This window comes from Acipenser ruthenus, chromosome 13, assembly GCF_902713425.1.
Source record: "Acipenser ruthenus chromosome 13, fAciRut3.2 maternal haplotype, whole genome shotgun sequence".
NCBI classification, from domain to species: domain Eukaryota; kingdom Metazoa; phylum Chordata; class Actinopteri; order Acipenseriformes; family Acipenseridae; genus Acipenser; species Acipenser ruthenus.
In genome coordinates this window covers 26809671-26829545 of record NC_081201.1, presented here as the reverse complement: position 1 = coordinate 26829545, position 19875 = coordinate 26809671, and the positions used below count along the sequence as shown (strand labels likewise).

The window sequence follows — 19875 nt, the reverse complement described above, 5'->3', positions numbered from 1 at the left end:
CAACAGTTTACCCGTGACACTGCCATGAATTAAAAAAAAAAAAAAAAATCAGCGATTTTCAGAGGGCCTTAGTAATGATGTCTCAAAGTCTTCATTTACATTTGGAATAAATACCACTTTGAAGTTTAGATATCAGTGATTTAGCGGAAAACAATAAACATACTGGTCAAATATTAATTGTGTGAACCCTGCCCCCACATTGAACTTAAATATTGCATTTCACTGGCTTTTATCCTGTTGTAAGAATATATTATCATGTTGTAAGAATTGAAGCAAGATAACGCTTGTCATCTTGCTTCAAAAGGATTAATTATTTACCTCCTGCTCGTTTATTGTCTTGAAAAAAAATCTCTTTATTCATTTAAAAACATGATTATAAAAACAAACACGTTTCGACACTTATTGTATTTATTTATTCTGAATTAAGAGCTGTTCCTTTGTTACTGAGAAATGTGGAAGCTCCCTTGAGGTATATCTGGTGCAATCTTTTTAGATATAAACATTAGAGATATAGGTCACCAAATGTTAGGCTATAGGACCTGCCTAGTTGCAGTGGCCTGTGTGGACTGCCATGCATTTATTGAGCTGAGAAAATCTTGAACTGTTGAGAGACACTCCCACCCCAACATAAGTGATTTAATTTCTGTTTAGTTTTACTTTCCCAATATTTATGTTATCTATTCATTGCATGAAAAATACAGACGTTCTAAAAGTAGGAGTTGCAGATCAGTTGCAGGTCAACAACTGTTGCTGTTTTTACAAACATTGTTAATGCAGCATGTTTCATTTCTTGGAAAGTTATTCTAATTAGGGTGTATGGTTGTGATTACCCAAGGCTGAATATAGAAACATTTCCACTGTCATTCATTAGTGGAATATATGAGAATCTGAAATTCCTCTTTGATTACTCAGGAGCAAATGCAAATAGTCCTCTGAGTGTACATTTCTGAAGTACACTGTACCAGGCAGCGATACTGTGCTTTCATGTCTCTTCAAATGTGCAGAATTCAGCAATGGAAAGACATTAATCACCACAGAACACAAAACTGTTATCCCCTCAGAGATACAGGCATGTTAATTTACTTTAGTTTATTTTGATACCCAGCAGCACCCGTTAACAGCTGCTGCTTAAACACAACAGGATGAATCATACACACACAATATAACTGCAAAAAAACATGCTGAACAGCACCCCAAAACCATCCACACCTTGGAAGTTCATTTTAATTAAAAATAATCTATTTTAACAGAATTAAGAGTACATTTTGAAATGAGGGAGAATAAAACTGAATTACTGGCACCTATAGCTTTATGAAGGTGTACAGGTGTGAACCTGTAGTAACATTGGCAATGTCACAAGCATAGTAACAAAACATATTTTAATTCTAATGGTTTGAGGGGCATTTTTCAAGGAGATGTTTAGCTGAGCACACTGCCCGCTCTGCCAAACCATTTGATTGCGGGTACAGAGGGCTACTTGTAACATGTTCAAAGTCCCACGTGTGTGCAAATTCCCTGAATTCTCTGCTTGTAAACTGCCTGGCATTGTCTGTCATCCGCCATTGCGGAATCCCATGCACAGCAAAATGCCTCAAGTTTCCCGATCACTTGTCTTTTTCATGTCTGGTAAGTAGTCAATTTCAAACCATCCCGAGAACGAATAGACTAGAACCAAGTGCTCTTTTCCATTCCATTCAAATATGTCTGCAGCTGTGAGTGATAAGGAATCTCATGTAGTTGCATAAGTTCCTTCATTTGGTGAGGCTTGAGGGCGTTGGAAACCTCTCTCTCTATGTCTCCATAAATTGAGGGCCAGTACATGGTTTCTTTTGCCCTGCGTTTTGTTGCTTCAACACCTGGGTGCCCTTGATGCAGCTGCTGAGTGTAATAATTTTGCAGGAAATGTGGGATTAAACATCACAGGAGAGGTCTTTCTTAGGCTCATGCCAGCCATTCATGATGATACTGGAGAGCGTTTTGCACAGTTCATCCGACTGTGTTGTATTTTTGAGCTCATCAGTTCTCCTTGATGACAGCATTCGGATCATCATGACATCATACTCCTCTTCATGTTCAGCACGCTCAGTGGTAGACTAATTATCCCGTGAGAGAGAATCGGCGACATACAGCTACTTGCCACGTTTGTAAATCATATCAAGGTTGTAGCGTTGTAATTTGAGCATCATTCTTTGCAGACGTGGTGAAGCAGTGTGGAGTGGTTTTCTAAGAATTGTGATGAGCAGCTGGTGATCTGTTTCAACAGTCGCAGGGCGGCCGTAGATGAAATCGTGGAATTTCTAACATGCAAAGACGAGGACAAGAAGTTCCTTCTCAATCTGAGCATATCAAGTCTCAGTGTCTGTTAACCCTTTATTTTCACACAAGCTGTTTATTTTACACACGCTGTTTAAAAGTAATTTTATTCGCAGTAAAACAGGTTTAAAAGGCACTGCATATCAACAGGACATAATCTCCAGCCCTGCCCCACTCCTTGTTCGCTGAATTTATCACATATCTCTTCATAGTAGTGCATACTGATAAATCATCTCCTGATCACTCATTTTATCACCAAACTCCTCAATAATGCTATCCAAGTCATTATTTTAACATCTTAAAAAGCTTGGCAAATGTCCGATTTTGCAGAAGCAGCTATCTTTTTTTTGTTTATGTCCGTGTTATGTCTGTGGTGAAGGGACTATTCGTATTGCTCAGATCCGCCTCCATTTATTTTTTTCGGCTTCTTTTGGCCACTGAAAGCTTTTCTCGGCATTTTCTGGAGAAAAGTCCCCACTAGGGACCTGTGCTTGATGTCTTTTTGATGATGTTGGACAGGATCCGACAACGGATCGGAAAGGAAATAATGTTATGTCGGACCTAGTCCGACATAGGACCGCAAAGGGTTAAGGCTCTTGATGCAAAAACTACTGGCCTACTATCTTGAATGCACACCACCCCAAGCCCATGCTGGGATGCATCTGCTGACAGCACCACATGTTTCCGGACATCAAAGTATTGTAGCACAGGTGTGCTTGAGAGTAGTTCTGTAAGCTTGGTGAAGGCATTGCTTTGTTGTTCCTGCCAGCTCCATTCTGCATCCTGGTGGAGGAGCTGACACAGAGGTGCAGTCACTTTACTGTAGCCTGGGATAAATTGACAGGTAATTTGTCATGCCAAGAAAACGCTGCAGTCCATGCTTGTCTTCAGGTGGCGACACCTGCCGGATTGCTTTGGTTTTCTCTGGGTCTGGCTTTACACCTTTATCAGTCAGCAGGTGGCCCACATAGGGAACTTCACTCTCACTGAATTTGCATTTCTTTGTTAGTATTTTTAGTGTGGAAACATATGATTGGATCAACTAATCTGGCTTCTGATTAGTGGTATTAAATGTGTGTCTGTCCATAATTTCGTTTTTTACAGGAAGACAAATCTGTTTGAATTTCTTTAACAGTACCTCAGGATCTTCTTTATCCTCCCCCTCAATGAAAATGAAAGATTCCGACTTCTCTAGCGCGTCTGGGCCAGACAAATTGGGAAAAGTGTAAGCTTGAACTTTTTTCGTCTTCTCCGAGAGACCAGTGTAGCAATGTATGCACCATTCTTTTTCAAACTTTTTGCAGTTGTCAGCGATATTTTCATCAAACACAAGCGGTCAATGCTCCGAAGTCCTTGTGCCATTTTCTGCCAGCTCTGACACCATGTAATGTTGCTTGTTAAAAAAAAAAAATAGACCAGTCTTGATTTGCACGTAAAGTCTGTTTATTCTCTGAACACAGGTTCCACACCTCCTAGAGCCCCTAGTGGAAATGTGTACCAAATACCTCCCACAAACCCCTCTAACAGTACCAGTGCAGTGGTTGCTAGGCAACCATATAAACAGGCACCCATATTCTACAGTCAATATTTAAACTTCCTTCTGGCAAATCAGTGCTATAGTGAACAGAAGGAAGTACTGTAGTAGGCAAATATAATAAGATCGAGCTATGGCTTCTGCAAACTCCGACCGTGATGCAACTATGGCAACGGCCAAAAAGAAAAGGAAAACAAATTTCCACAAAGATGAAATTGACCTGTTAGTTAGTGAAATGGAAAAACAAAATCAAGAAATATTATTTAACACTTTCCAGGGCCAAAAAACATAAAGAAAAGAAATATGGAAAGAAATAACTAACAAAAGAAATTCACTGGGACACTGTAAGCGACAGACATTTAAAAAAAATGGCATGACCTTAGGAGGATTACAAAAAAAGAAAGCAGCAGAAAATAAAAAACAAACAGGACAAACTGAATGTGATGCGTTAAACGTAGAGCAGACCCTGGGCACAGCGAAAACAAACCAAAATAGATCTGAAAGAAATGGTCCCCAAAAACAGAAAGCATAAATAAAACTAAGCTTGTTTCTATATATGGAAGTTTACCATGGTCAATTTGAACGGTAATTCTCCGGTTTACCATGTTTGTACTCGTCTGTACCCTAACCATGCTTCCCTATGCTTTCAGTGCTTTAATTTAAGAATATCGCAGAAAACTTTTTTTTGAGTCTATGTATATTTTAGTTGTGTAAAGGAAAAAAGTACAGTAGGCTACGCAAGTAAATACTTTTCATTGTATTTCATTTGTCTATGCACTACATAATTAATTGCTGAGAAGAAAAGATTTCAGTTTGTGTTTAATTTAAGAACTCTGCAATGATTTGTTTCCGTGTTTCCTTTCCATTATTAATGTTTAAAATAAAAGCACCTTAAAATCTAAAAGAAACCAAAACAAAATGTATTTATTGCCATTGTTATTTAATATGGACTATTAATAAATTTTAAAAAAAATGTTTATTTTATATTTTAAGGTGCTTTATTTTAAAGTAACTAAAAGCCTGTAAATGTTTAAACAAGAAGTTTCACATACGAACAGCTAGTTGAATCTGCACCAGTGAGAGACATGCATAAAATAACAGGCGCAAACTGAAGTCGTAAATCAAGAAAAAATTATAATACATCGAGGGTAAGAGCGAAACTTCGATTTATTATAATGAGATTCGCACATTTGCATTCGAAAGTAGTTTGAAATGAACAGTCGTAACTACCGCAGCAGGGATGAAACTAAGTTACGCCAGTGAAAATGACTTTAATACATCACGGGTAGGTCTACAAAATCACAAAAACTTATGAAAAGTAAAGATACAAAAGTACAAAGATACATAGAGCCCTTACTCTACACATACTGAAATGCTTTCTTCCTTGAAAAACAATAATAAAAAATTTGAACTGCACAGCTAGAAACAGTAAGAGTTTTAAAACGGGTTGTACACCTTTAAGACATTGGTATCCAAATGAAGTTTTCACAAATTCTGTCTTCCCAAATACATTGATTTCAAAACACACTGTGTAGATTAGGTACTGTACTATTCTGTAGAGAATTTAAATATAAGGTAAAATGAATCAAGCAGACAAACAATTTGGCAAGTGTCTTTACCGCTTGTAAGTTTTACCTCGCATACAGTAACTGTTGAAGCAGTTGTAAAACTAACACGAATTTTCTGTCATTCAAGAAGTGAAGCCTTCCCTTTCAATATTTTAATTTTGTCTTTTAAAAATGTATTGTATACTTTAGTTCTGTAATGCACCTTGTTTTCCTACCCAGTTGTTATGGGAAGCGCTACTGCACACCTTGGTGTAAGATTTATCTGTGCACTTGCTCTTATTCAACCTTGACGTGTTTATTACCAAACTGCAGTACGATTATGATAATCTCTAGTTACACACTTGTATGTTTACTTAGCTTCCCATGTTGTTGGAAGCTAAACTCTGCTTCTGTAATGTTGACAAATTCATGTATCAGATACTTGAAATCTCCATTATCTTTTTATATTTGCAAAACAGTTCTATTAGCCAAAGCACAGGCAGCACCATACCTCTTCATGTATTTATATGCTAACCATACTGTACCCCTTGGATTATCTTACTGAAATCCACTACAGTATATGAACCTACTTGCCATTCATATTCTTTTCCTCTGCACAAGTGGTGAATAGAATCACTGGTTATTGCATGAACTGCATGTTTGAATCAACACTTGCTTCCCTGATCCCTTTGCTGCAGATTCACCCCATGCTTTATAGGATTAACATAACCCTTATTGTGCTTTTTGATTGTCACTCTTCTTGTGTGCATTTCCCTGGAGTGCATTCTGCAATAACACCTACAACAGCTTTACTGTACCTCTTTCAAATGCCTTATTTACATATCGCCTCTGATACAGTAGGTTACTTATTAAATGCCTTCCTAGCAAATAAGGAAATGGATACATTTAAATTGCCCAGCATCCAGTATATTAATGTTTGTTTTAATTTGTTTTTATCTAATTGGTGTTACTCAAGAGATTTCCAACAGTGGTCCACCTCTCATAAAAGGCACTTTCATAATCCCTTTCATTTTTAACCACTTGCATGAGGTAGTTGATTAGGGAGAGTAATATTGGAGGAAGGAGACATTTTTTGACTTCTGCACCCTGACACTACTGGTAAGTTGTAGCTCTTTGCTTTGTTGATCAGTCACTAATTAGATGAAAGGTTTATAAATGGTTTTGCATAAAACAAACATTAACTCAATTCAGGGCAGAACTGATTTAAGATAATCATGTCTTATGGTAACAGTATCCTGGGAGACAGTCCACATGGTTTTAGGAAAGGGAGATCTTGTCTAACTAACCTGCTTGATTTTTTTGAGGATGCAACGTCGACAATGGATAATTGCAAAGCATATGACATGGTTTATTTAGATTTCCAGAAAGCTTTTGACAAAGTCCCGCATAAAAGATTAATTCTCAAACTGAATGCAGTAGGGATTCAAGGAAATGCATGCACTGATTACAGGAGAAACCTCAAAATGGAGCGAGGTAACCAGTGGAGTACCACAGGGATCAGTATTGGGTCCTCTGCTATTCCTAATCTAAATGAATTACTTAGATTCTGGTATAGTAAGAAAACGTGTTAAATAAAGTTGGCAACCTTATCCCTCAGTTTTAGTACAGCAGTTTTTCTTCTCCTTAAAATGCCATATAAAGGGGGCATGTAGCACTGTGCCATTTCTTCACTGAGAATAGAAAATGCAGTAATTATTGGTTGTTGAAAGCTGACATTAACTGACCCAAAGCAATGCTTGGTACTCCATTTATCCTTATGGTTGAGAACATTGGTACCAATAAGTGCACTGTCGATACTGCCTAATTTAAGAGGCCATTGCCGCATTTTGGACATTAAGGTGCAGATGTACTAAAGTGTTGCAGCTTTCGCAATAGTCGCAAACGAGTCAGAAGTCTAGGGTGAAATGTACTAAAAAAGCACAATGCTGTGAGTGACTTTTTAGGGAATGCTTTGCCCTTTGAGGTTCAGCCTTAGCTGAATATGTAATTATGGGCGTTCCTGCATAAGTTCGCAAAAATGGGGTGGACATAGTGCAAATGAGGGTACTCAAATATTATAATGAGATGTACTGAAGCTGCCGACAATTGCGACATTTACAATTGCATCAATTTAAAAACTTTTGAAAGCATGTTTTAAACAGCCGTAATTAGCAAACCTTTAAAAGGCAGTATGAAAAACACTATCCAAGAAGGAGATATGGTCTTCTGCAAGAACAAGTGGGTGAGAAGAGAAAGGGTATTTTGTACCTGCATTACGCTCTTCAATTTAAATGAAGACCAAATTAAGTTCTGGTACAGGCTCGGCAACCACATAATTCTTGAGCGGCTGTCTGATTTAGAAGATGACCTGAAGCCTGTCACCCAGAGAAGCCATGTTATTCTTGCAGTGGTCACTGTTGTCCACCCTGCATTATCTTGTTTCTGGGTTCTTTCAGGGGACTGTGGCAGCTGCTGCTTGCATTTCCCAGTCTGCTTTTTCTTGTGTGTTGCCAGTTGTGGGCAGTGCATTTTTGAGTCGAACCCCCAAATACCTATTTTTCCCTAAAAGCAGGGTATACTTACAAGCCTTGAAAACACATTTCTATGACATTTTTGTTCCCCGACGTGTTGGGAGCAATAGACTGCACATATGTGCCGCTAACCCCTTCAGCTCATTCTGAGCATCTGTATAGGAATAGGAAACACACCTATTCTATTATTGTGCAGGTCGTTTGTAATTGTGCACAATTTAGCACTGCACCACTGATTAACTTAAATAAAAACTGACAGTATACATTTGGCTCCTAATGACAATACAAATTAGTGATATAATGCAAAATTTGTTGCTGGTGCCTTGAAATTCGTATTACGAGAATTGACTGTCCTCCTGTAAGTATAATAACTTGTCAATGCGGCACCATGATCTATTTTGTGTTAACTGTCTAGGCTACTACGTAGGCCAAGTTCAAAATAATAATAATTAAAAAAAAAAAAAAAAAAAAAAAAAAAAAAACACAGCTAAAATCATTTAGTTTCAGTTTAAAATAATATTTTATTCTCATTGTACACCATTATGTACAATGCAGCAGCATAATTTATTTTGTCTTACCAGTAGCCTACAGGCTAAAGTAAAAAGAAAGTGCGCTAGGTATTCATTTGATTTTACTAAATACTGCATAGGCCTACTGTACAGATTTATTTTTTACATAATGTAATGTGTAGCCTACCCAAAAAATATTAGTGTCATTTCAGCATAGTGATTCGTACATTTCAAATACATTGAGCACTATAAATGTATATGTGTGCAATTTTATTGTATTTTTTTTTAAAACCTGACACCTCCTTATGTTGGACAAACATCTCCTGTTTAGCGAGGGGCTACTTTATGATTATGAAAAGCTTTTTGATAGAAACACATTTTTTTATTTGGGGGTGAAGGTGGGGGCCCGGCTATAGAACCTGATGGGATTAAACTGCCTTTCGTTATGTATTTGAAAAAATGTCGCACGACTCTCACAATGCTAGAGATTTCGCTAAGAGGACGCAACAGATATTTATATTTGTACATACGACAATATTTATAGTTTGCGAATTATCGCAAGGCAAATGCTAATTGCAGTATGTTTGCGCAGCGACTGGGCCATATTAGTATATTTAAGTATAATTAGTACTGTATGTGATTTAGTAAGAAATGAATACGTCATGTCCGTCCGTTCGGAGAATTAATAAAGATTAAGGATCAGCTTGTAGTGCACTACTTTATTACACACAGTTTGTGCTGTATGATACTGACACACTTGTTCATTTGGTGCACCTCTTGTCATTTTACAGTGATGAAATAGTTATTAACTCATTTTACCAATTTCTTCAATCTTTGCCTGCGAAGATGGAATACATGTCTAGTTTCTAATGTAATATTTAGCATTTTTACCATTTGATGCTCAGTCTCAGGTCCCAGAGAGAGATGGCTTCTGCAACATCGCTACATTGAAGCTAGGATTTTTCTTGAACATGGTTATTAATATGGCTCAAGGAAAGATCCCAGTGGGCCATGCCAAGATATGTATCATTTCCATCATCATGGCCAGGGTTGTCTTAATACTTTGTATTACCATCCACTTAGAAAGCCGTTAAATGCAAATACATTTGTGACCTTCCATAGCAGCAGCCAGCAAAAATCCCTGAAGGGTTCACTAACCCTGCCCAAAATAATATTTTGCAATGTAAATTTGAAAAAAAGGTCTTTGCTATAATCCAGTTACTTTGTGTGTCTAGGTAGATGGTTAAAAGGTAGTATTTTTTTTATCATACTGTAGATACTTTTGAGCAAACAAATAGGCAAAAGCCAGGTGTACACAAACTAATTTTATTTTTGGGCACATCTGGTTGATGTTATGCTGTCCTTAGGGCTTTCTCCTACAAATGACAAATAGGGAAGACAGACGACAATCTTGATTGGAATGGCTGGCAGTGTGGTTTGTGCTTCTGCTACCACCACATAATTGTACTCCTCCTCCTGACTGTCGGAGGTAACAAGGGCCTAAATCAAAGTAAATAACGCTGCACCAGCGGCTGATGCCACTCCCTGATCAGGAGGGAAACGATAATATTTTCAGTGTTGTTAATATGAAATGTAAAAATATAATTTCTTTCATGAACCCAATGTTGGATTTCAAGCACAATCTATTGTGGCTGCTCCGGTGACAAGCTGTTGCAGACCTGGCCTAAGATAACTCTTGATTTCTTTTGATTAAATTAAGGCATGAAGGCAGATCAAACTAAATACAATGATTTAGTGATGTAAAAAAAAAAGAAAAAATTAAATACATGCTGTTGCAGTATTGTTGTGTAGACAAGGTCAGGCTGAAGTTGTAAACTAAAGGTTTGAGAGAGATCTGACTTTTGAGAACATGTGCAGGAGGTCTCTCGCTATATTGCGGCTCTCGATATATAGCGGATTTATTGTATTGTTGTCTGCTCCCAAGCTGCTGTTTTTTTTTCCTGTTGCTTGTATTCTCAAATTGTTTTCTGTTCTAAATGGGAATATCATGAAGTAATTTTAACAGGATCTGAGATGTAGTGAATAGCTTGCAGCATGAACTAATTGTTTGTAATAACCTAATTTTGGCTGAAATAGTTGTCAGCCTGCTTGATGGGATTTTTGCTCTTAGCATTCCAAAATTTACCATTAGGCTAAATTCTTCCAATTACATTTTATCCTAAATAATAAATTATGGATAATGAACTGCAATAACTGTAGTAGTCATGAAATATGCATGTTAGTGCTAAACCTAATTGCTCCATAACTGGTGTTTTATTTTTTTTCTTTCTTCCTCCAGCCAAATGGATGTATTAATTGAGTCCAATGGTGTCTGCTAAGAAAAATAAATAAATAAATAAAATCACTCAGAAGTATTTCCTGTACAATGCACAAAGATCATATACACTAGAAGGATCAGAAAACATATAGTAGAAATTAATGAATGAGAATATGCTCGGTGTGATGGAGTCCCACTTAATGCAATTTGTCAGAAAAGAAACATCAATAATCAGGATTCAGAAACAAAACCGATTCTCATTGTGGAAGTCTCCAGGTGTTGGAGGCCCTTTGGGTTTGGCATCAATGTATTATTTATGCTTGTTAACTGTTGCTAAACATCTGAATGTATATTCATGCATGGCTGATTTTATATACCATGCTGGCACTTGAATAATTTGATCTAATTTCTTGAGACAAAATGTAATACAAATAAATCAAATAGTTCTTATTAAGTTCCTACCTTCTCATTCTCACTTAGACATCTGTACTAGGTAGGTTTGCAATATTCTCTGCCCTCTGCAATAATAACTATTTTTAAACTGTACATCTGTGTAACACGCCCTGTGACAGGGTGGACGAGTGGTGTCGTCAGACCAGTTGCAGGAAGGAAAACAAACCCAAAAATACTGCAGTTCAAAAGAGACGCTGTGCGCCGTTTTATTTTTAATACAAAAAATAAATAAAAGGTTTTAACAAAAAGACTTGCTCAGAGCGAAAATAAATATTTAAACAAAATAATCGCGAACACAAAATACTAAACAATACAGGTCAGGCTGGGCAGTAGCCTTCACTGATCCTATATGTTTTTTTAAGTTTCGTTTTCTCTCTCTCTCTCTCTCTCTCTCTCTCTCTCTCTCTCTCTCTCTCTCGTTCCTCCTCTTGAACACCCACCCCGAGTGAGTGAAACGTGCATCTATATATACAATTGTGCTGGGATTCAATTGCCAATTAATTATTCACTTGAATCTCAGCACGTGAACTTATTCTGTGCAACCACATGCTCACATATTATTATTAACTACTTTAAATGCACGTGAAGGGAAGTGCAATCCTCGTGCCTAAATACAATGATACATTTTAACTAACTTGTGCTACACACACCCATTTATATCCCGTGCAGCAACTACAATACACCAACACTTACACACTACATACAACATAAAACAGAAAAATACACACAGGGATGGGACACATTGCCACACGTCCCCAAAGGATTATCAAGATAAACAACACAATGTTAAGAGGATGCTAATCTGTCTTAAATACCACAGGGGCTCTTAAACTATTGGTCGAGATGTCTTTGAAATTCTGGTCTACTCGATGTTTAAATTTTTTTTTTTTATTTAATAATAAAAAAAAGTCTACAGTATGAGACCTGGGGAAAAAAACAGACCCCCCAAACTGCACTATAACCAGGCAAACACCACAGTAACAGTTTTTACAAATATAAAATGACCCAATCTTAATGTGTTGTTGGTAATTTACTTTAGACATTTAAAATTATTTATTTTTTAAAGCCTTTCTTTAGCCCTATCTTAAGAGACAAAAAAAATGACTACATCAAGAGCTATAGTCCTCAATTTGCTGTTTAACATCATGGCACCAGGTGCTGATGAAGGTACTGGTAATTAATTCTGTGTGCTTTGACAATAGTGAGTCTAAAAATCGCTTTCGATTTTTAAAAGTAGGTTTAAAAACACTTTTTTGATTTGGCTTATTCTTAATTGTTTAGCGATTTGTGAAAAGCAATAAATATAAACCTATGATATTGTGTTGTCTATTGTATTATAAATAGCCTATCAGCCACACCCGGTAGGCCAAACTCTGCCCCCTTGAATTGGAATCAAGGGAAAACACTGCTTACTGAACAGGGTGAATGGTGGTTCTTTTCAGGCAGCTGGGATTTGATATATTTGTTTACAGCTTTTCAAATCTATCAAGGGGTTTTACAACAGACAGAGCGGGATACCTGTAAGTCTCAGGTGGATGTGGCAGCAAAATTGAGATGTTTCGTCTGATGCAAATCTAAAAAGGTTGTATACAGTCAGCACTCACATATCTGGCCTGATAAAATTTAAACTTCAGTGATGGTTAAATGCGTGTGACGCATATCTGATTATTTCATTTTGGCCCGTTCCAACCCTTGCCCATTTTTCAGGGAACACAAAAAAGATATCTGAAAGGACTGTATTTTAAAATATGTAGGCTTCCATTTAGATATACTGTATTGGTTTTGTTGATACTGTACTTTATGATTCTGAAAATATCACTTGCCAAAAGAGATGACACGTGGAATGTAATATAGTACATACTTTTAAATCCGGTACGTATTGTAGCAGTATGTAAAATTCCCCATTAAAGACCCAACAGTACCACAGGGATCAGTATTAGGTCCTCTGCTCTTCCTAATCTACATTAATGACTTGGATTCTGCTATATTTGCAGACGACACACAAATAGGAGTGGCGGCAAACACTGTTGCAGCAGCAAAGGTCATTCAAAATGGTCTCGACAGCATTCAGAACTGGGCAGACACATGGCAAATTACATTTAATATAGAAAAGGTACTGCACACAGGCAATAAAAATGTCTATTATACCTACCATATGGGATATACTGAAATTGAAGAGGGAATCTATGAAAAAGATCTAGGAGTTTATGTTGACTCAGAATTGTCTTCATCTAGACAATGTGGGGAAGATATAAAAAAGGCCAACAAAATGCTTGGATATATAGTGAAAAGTGTTGAATTTAAATCAAGAGAAGTAATGTTAAAACTTTACAATGCATTACTACGACCTCATCTAGAATACTGTGTTCAGTTCTGGTCACCTCGCCACAAAAAGGATATTGTAGAAAGAGTGCAAAGAAGAGTGACCAGAATTATTCCGGGTTTAAAAGGCATGTCATATGCAGACAGGCTAAAAGAATTGAATCTATTCAGTCTTGAACAAAGAAGACTACGTGGTGATCTGATTCAAGCATTCAGAATTCTAAAAGGTGTTGACAATGTCGACCCAGGGGACTTTTTCGACCTGAAAAAAGAACAAAGACCAGGGGTCACAAATGGAGATTAGATAAAGGGGCATTCAGAACAGAAAATAGGAGGCACTTTTTTACACAGAGAATTGTGGGAATCTGGAACCAACTCCCCTGTAATGTTGTTGAAGCTGACACCCTGGGATCCTTTAAGAAGCTTCTTGATGAGATTCTGGGATCAATAAGCTACTAACAACCAAATGAGCAAGATGGGCTGAATGGCCTTCTCTCGTTTTGTAACCTTTCTTATGTTCTTATGTTTTAACTGTAAACATAAATACAATAATACATAATTGATACGCCCATAACTGCTGAACACTACATAGTGCTCAATTTTGAAATACTAAAACAAACTTAATAAATTCAGTGACGAATGTTTTTCTTCATTGTCTTCTAAACTATCTTTATTTTGAAGACTTTTAGTAGAAACATTGATGTAATTTTATTAAGTTTCTTTTAATCTTTTATCTTTTCAGTTAAATATTTCAGAGGTTAATACAGTACAATCCATGTCTCCGGTTACCATTGCACAACAAACCTAAGTGTGCACATGTATTTAAATCATTAAACTGTAAAGGTAAGCTTGTGTAAACATGATTCAGGAGGGTCGTGGGTTCAATCCCAGGTAGGGGACACTGCTGCTGTACCCTTGAACAAGGTACTTTACCTAGATTGCTCCAGTAAAAACCCAACTGTATAAATGGGTAATTGTATGTAAAAAATAATGTAATTGTATGTAAAAATAATGTGATATCTTGTAACAATTGTAAGTCGCCCTGGATAAGGGTGCCTGCTAAGAAATAAATAATAATAATAATAATAATAATAATAATAATAATAATAATAATAATGAAGCAAAGCACTGTTTAACCAAAGAGAGTAAATTACTTTTTTTTTTTTTGTGACTATGACCTATGTATATATAAATATGAAATGTGTATTTATATATTCGTTTTTCTATGCATTATTTTATCTACGGGGGAAAAAATAGTTTGTGCCCTTCCTTTTTTTTTTATGTGTAGCCTTAATAAAGTTTCACAGTTTGCATGGTCTCAGATTACACCTGCAGTTAATCTCCAGACAATGGAGCCGCACCCTTTTAACCTACATTAAGAGTTTCAGTTTTCTAACAAGGTACTTCTCGATACTTCAGCATTGCATGGTTGCTTTTGAAATTATTTGTGCCTAAATTTTAGTTTTTTTTTATGTAAATCAATATAGCCTATACACAATAGGATCAGTTTTGTGTATGAATTAATAAACAATCTACTGCAGTTGGCTGTGACAGCTGCTTTATTACTTGAGTAATCACTTTCAGCTTTGCTGTTAAATACTGCATCACACACATCTCCATGTTTCGCAATAGTAAAACCGGGTGCTTTCATAGCTTCTCTTTTATTTCAGAATTGTTGTTAAAAGTAAAAGGTGGAATGTAATTGAGTAACCATTAAAACAATAAAAAATGACATCTGTTAAAGATAGATCTGTTTGAATAGCTGAGGAGGAAATGTCTGTTACCTGCTGCAACTGTAGCAACAACAAAATAATACAGTGCAGTGAAAGTAGTATGTAACTGACCTCTTTATAATCTAGTCAGAAGTTGGAACCAAGCAGTGGTAAATGCATCAGGCAAAATTCCTCTGGTTTAATTCTTTTTTTCATTTGCAAGAAAATAAATTCTGTCCAGAAACCATGTATTAAAAATGTTGTTAAATATACAGACAATATGTATATGTATTTGCAGGACTTGTGTGATCTTTAGCGTAGACAGTTTGTAAATTGGGGTTCTACATTTTCTGGATTTATTTTTCACGGTTCTCGGATTTAAAAAAAAAATATGGTTCAATCCAGTTACTTCTACACATACTCACAGAGGAGAATCAGATTTCGTTTTATCATGCTCTTCATTTAACATGGGGCATCAAAAGCTTTACATTTTTATATGCATCAATGTTTATGTATTTGGCTGGTTTCACAAATATGATTTAGCACTAATCTTGGGGTCTGTGAAACCAGGTGATTTAACTCTTTCAACACTGCAGGCATCAAAAGAGGTCCACTAAAAATGGCAGATTGCTAGTGCAAGATACAGTGGGCCCCATGGAAGAAAAATAAAATCCCCTCAACACAGCACACCAGTTTACTGTGCCCAACCTTGGGTATGCTCCTGTATAATTGTATATAACTTTTCATGCGCAAGACACCAAAACTATGAAGTTACATAGTTTAATTTTTAATAATGCTGCCCCTATCCTTATATCGTCTTTAAAAAAAAAAAAGAAACAAAACAGATAACAACTGTAATGAAGACCACTGGTGTTTTTTTTTTACTATGGTACCAAATAATTAAATGCAGTAATTTAAAATGCAATGTTATGGATAGTGGTACTTACTGTAATAAAATGCCTTTTTATTCAGTGGTTAACAATATTCTTTTATAATAGCTAAATATTTATTAAATGAAGGCATCTTTCTGATTTAATAACATGACAGGTGAAATTGATTTAGACCCCCCCCCCCCCCCCCCCAGTGGAATTTTTAAAATGATGGTTGATCTCTGACTACCAGATGAAACTCAGGACCACTATTTGTGAACTATTCTTATATTATGAAGAGCGCAAGCATGATGGGATCTATGGTTGAACGTTTGACAAAAGAGAAATAAGAAATCTGTCAGTAATGCAGCACTGTCCCATGCTACAGTATTAATCCTTTCCTGTTCATCTCGTTTGACCCTGTTTTTTGTAAAGCCTAATCTTGTTCAAATCTGACAACCATGAAAGGACGGAGTGCCATGAGAATTAGGGGGGATCTCACAAGTGGTTTTCAGAATGAGCAGACATAGTCTAGTTTGGTTCTCTAGTCTAGAGCCATGGTGGGTGCATTAACAGAATACTAAACTTGATTTTCTTTATAACATCTGTTGTCATGGTGGAGTCCTGTAATGAAAGTTGTTGGTTTAAACTTTTACCATTCTATAACCGATCTCTGTTTTAGCTTCACATTACTGTACATTGATTTTGGGCATATCTTTTAAATCAAGCAAGGGAACCCCACCCTGTTTGTGATTTCAGCAGTTGTTATTCAGCACTGGTTTACAAAGCATTGGTTTGCTTTTCATGCTGTTTAAAAAACAAACAAACTAAAAAAAAATTTAAAAAAAACTGAGCACTGAAAATGAATCATTAAGAAAGAGCAGTACAATAAATCATGAATGTTTTGTGTGTTGACCTTCAAACTCATCCATCAAAATGCATATGCATTTATGATGAGGCAGTGATGGCCATTCACTGTAACAGGCTATTCCATAATTTAAGTGTTTTATTTATTCAGGACTACACATGGCACTTGTTAATAAATACAACCCAGTTTCAGCATATGAAAAACATTTAGGGATATACAAATGTGAGAAGTTATAACAAATACTGTAAAGGAGACCTTTTGTGCATATAGTATAGGGCTGTATTTTCATATCTAAAATTACAGCCTTGATATTTAAAGTTATCATTACATTATCCTTTATGTAATTCAGAATAAAGTATTGTATATTGTATCTAAAACCAGTATTTTGAAGGAACAGGATTTTTTTCTATCAAGTAAAGTTAATAATATTTAATAGCTGTGATGTAACAGTAGAAACCAGGTACGGTAATAAAAGTTTGTGACTGAGGCACGTACAGTACTGTACTTGCAGTGCATGACTAGTGTCCTTGGGATATGTTACAAAGATGATTTATTTGAGGGGTTTCATACGACTTGATAGTATGTAGGAATGAATAATGTTACAAATTGAAAAGAGACCTGTGGTACTGCAAATGAAAATAAATATTTGGAAGATTCAGAGAATGTTAGTGATGTATAAGAATGCTATGCAGTCAGCCTGTAGGATCTGCCAAACAGGTTTGTTTTGGAGAACGATACAATACTTTAAAAAACCTGCATATCATATGTCAAAACCCAATATACACATGGAAACTTGTTTGGAAGTTGTCACGAAACATTGTCAGGAAACCTTTTCAAACAACACATGGTTATTCCTGCTGCACGTTCTAAAAATGGAATAAAGCTTTATATTTACGCTTGTAATTGCACTAAAACTTTGTAAAAGAAGTGGAAGCACAGGAACAGAGTCGTGTGGACAAGGGATCCTGAATTGTGAGGAGAGAGGAGTGGGCCATCATGTTTTAAATGAGCTGCGCTTAAGTTATTGCAGTTTTGTTTGTATGGATCCAGACACTTTTGAGGAGCTGCTGAGACTTGTAGGACCATGAATAACCAGAACTGACACTACAATGCGTCAGCATTCATATATAAAAAAAAATATTGATTGTAGTAGGATTCATCTTCTGTAGCTCACCATCTTGCATGATCACATGATCAATGCCTCATGCTTGCAGACATTGTTTCTGGATTTCGCTGTGTATTTCCCCCAGCTCAGTGTATGTGTTTCAGAAGCTAATAAGAAAGGCAACACTAGATGACAAACCAGTGTGACCAGAAGAATCAAGCTCAAAATAGCAAGAGTTTTTTCAATATGCTGTCTTGCAATCTCACCTGTCTGGAGGTGGATTTAACAGTGTCTAAAAAGTGGCAAATTGCTGGTGAACAGAGCACATTGCTTCCTATATTATTATTATTATTATTATTATTATTATTATTATTATTATTATTTATTTCTTAGCAGATGCCCTTATTCCCCCCTGATGTTCCTCTGTTTGCCCCTAGCAACATTGCATAATGGATCATTTTCTTATGCGTTCAAAGACAAAGCCTTTGAGAGCATTATGCTATGGTTATTATTCCTAGCAGTACACTAGTTTTTCATGTTGCCGATGTACATGTAAGATGAAGTGTAATATAAATACTACAATGCAGTTTGTACAAAAGAAGATTTGAACTTTGAAAACATGCATATTTTCAAAGGTAATCTGAGCTTCATTATTGTAACCGCTTCAGAATTTGCCTTTATTGCTCCCAAGAAATTCAGCATTTTCTTACTGAAGTTCATTGTTAACTTAAGTAACGTTTTTTTCTGTAAAATTACAGTAAAACACATGGTCAACGATATTGAGTTGAATGAGGCTCCCAATCAGCTGAGCTTTTAGAATGCATTAAATATTCAGTGTTGCAGTTTAAATGCAATGGTTAAGTATGTATTTATCAGAAGTGCTCATGATTCCAAGGCTGTAGTATATTTTACTCACCCACAAATAATAGGATATGGGTGTGTGGCAAAGTGCCCCGCCCCTGTGTGCATTTGTGTGTTCTGTGTTGTATATATGCGTGCGTATGTTAATGTTGGTGTATAGATTGGTACACGGGATATAAACGGGTCTGTGTTTCACGTGTGTTTAAAGTGTATAATTATATTTAGGCACGAGGATGGCACATCACTTCACGTGCAGATAAAATGTGTATAATGTGTGGCACGGGGTTGCACGTAATGAATTCACGTGCTGGGATTCAAGTGAGTAATTAATTAGTAATTGAATCCCAGCACAACAGTATATATAGATGCACAGTTTCACTCAGTCGTGGTTAGGTGTTCGGAAGAGGAGAACGGGAGAGAGAGAGAAGGAGAGAGAGGAGAGTTAAGTTAAAGATCGTAAAAGTGAAGATAAGTGTGTGTACTCACCGTGTTTGTTTGTCTCCGAGCACCGTTTGTGTTTAGTCCGTTTTGTTTGTCTTTTTATTTTGGCGTGTAGTGCCGTGTCCCGTGTTTTTGTCTGTTAAACCCTTTTATTTTGTTAATAAACGCTGAGTGCAGCCATTGCACTCGGCTCATCACAACCACTGTCTCTGTATTCCTTCCTGCTTCCGGTCTGACGCCACCCACTCTGGCCGTCTTTGTGACAGGGTGTTACACACCTTGTTGATTCCTTCCCCCTCCAGCAACACCTTCTGTGCAACACAACGGTGTTGACCTTCTGATTTATTTGTATGTCACAGCAAGAGCAAATCAGTGGTGGTAGTTTTGATTTCAAAGGGAATTCAGGCCCTTTGGTTATTGTGTATAAAAGGAAGGGCAATGCAGGTCGAGGTCAACACTTCCAATTGCTTTTGCTACAAACACATTGAGTTTCTGGCAAATAACACCGTAGGCATTAGATTTCATATCTGTA

General features: G+C 36.6%; 1 protein-coding gene across 1 annotated transcript in view; it reads left to right on the top strand.

The window, feature by feature from the left end:
- The window catches only part of LOC117418036 (phosphatidylcholine:ceramide cholinephosphotransferase 1-like), a 58203-nt gene that overhangs the window by 12165 nt on the left and 26163 nt on the right, over positions 1-19875 (top strand). The gene's annotated exons all lie outside the window — the stretch shown is intronic.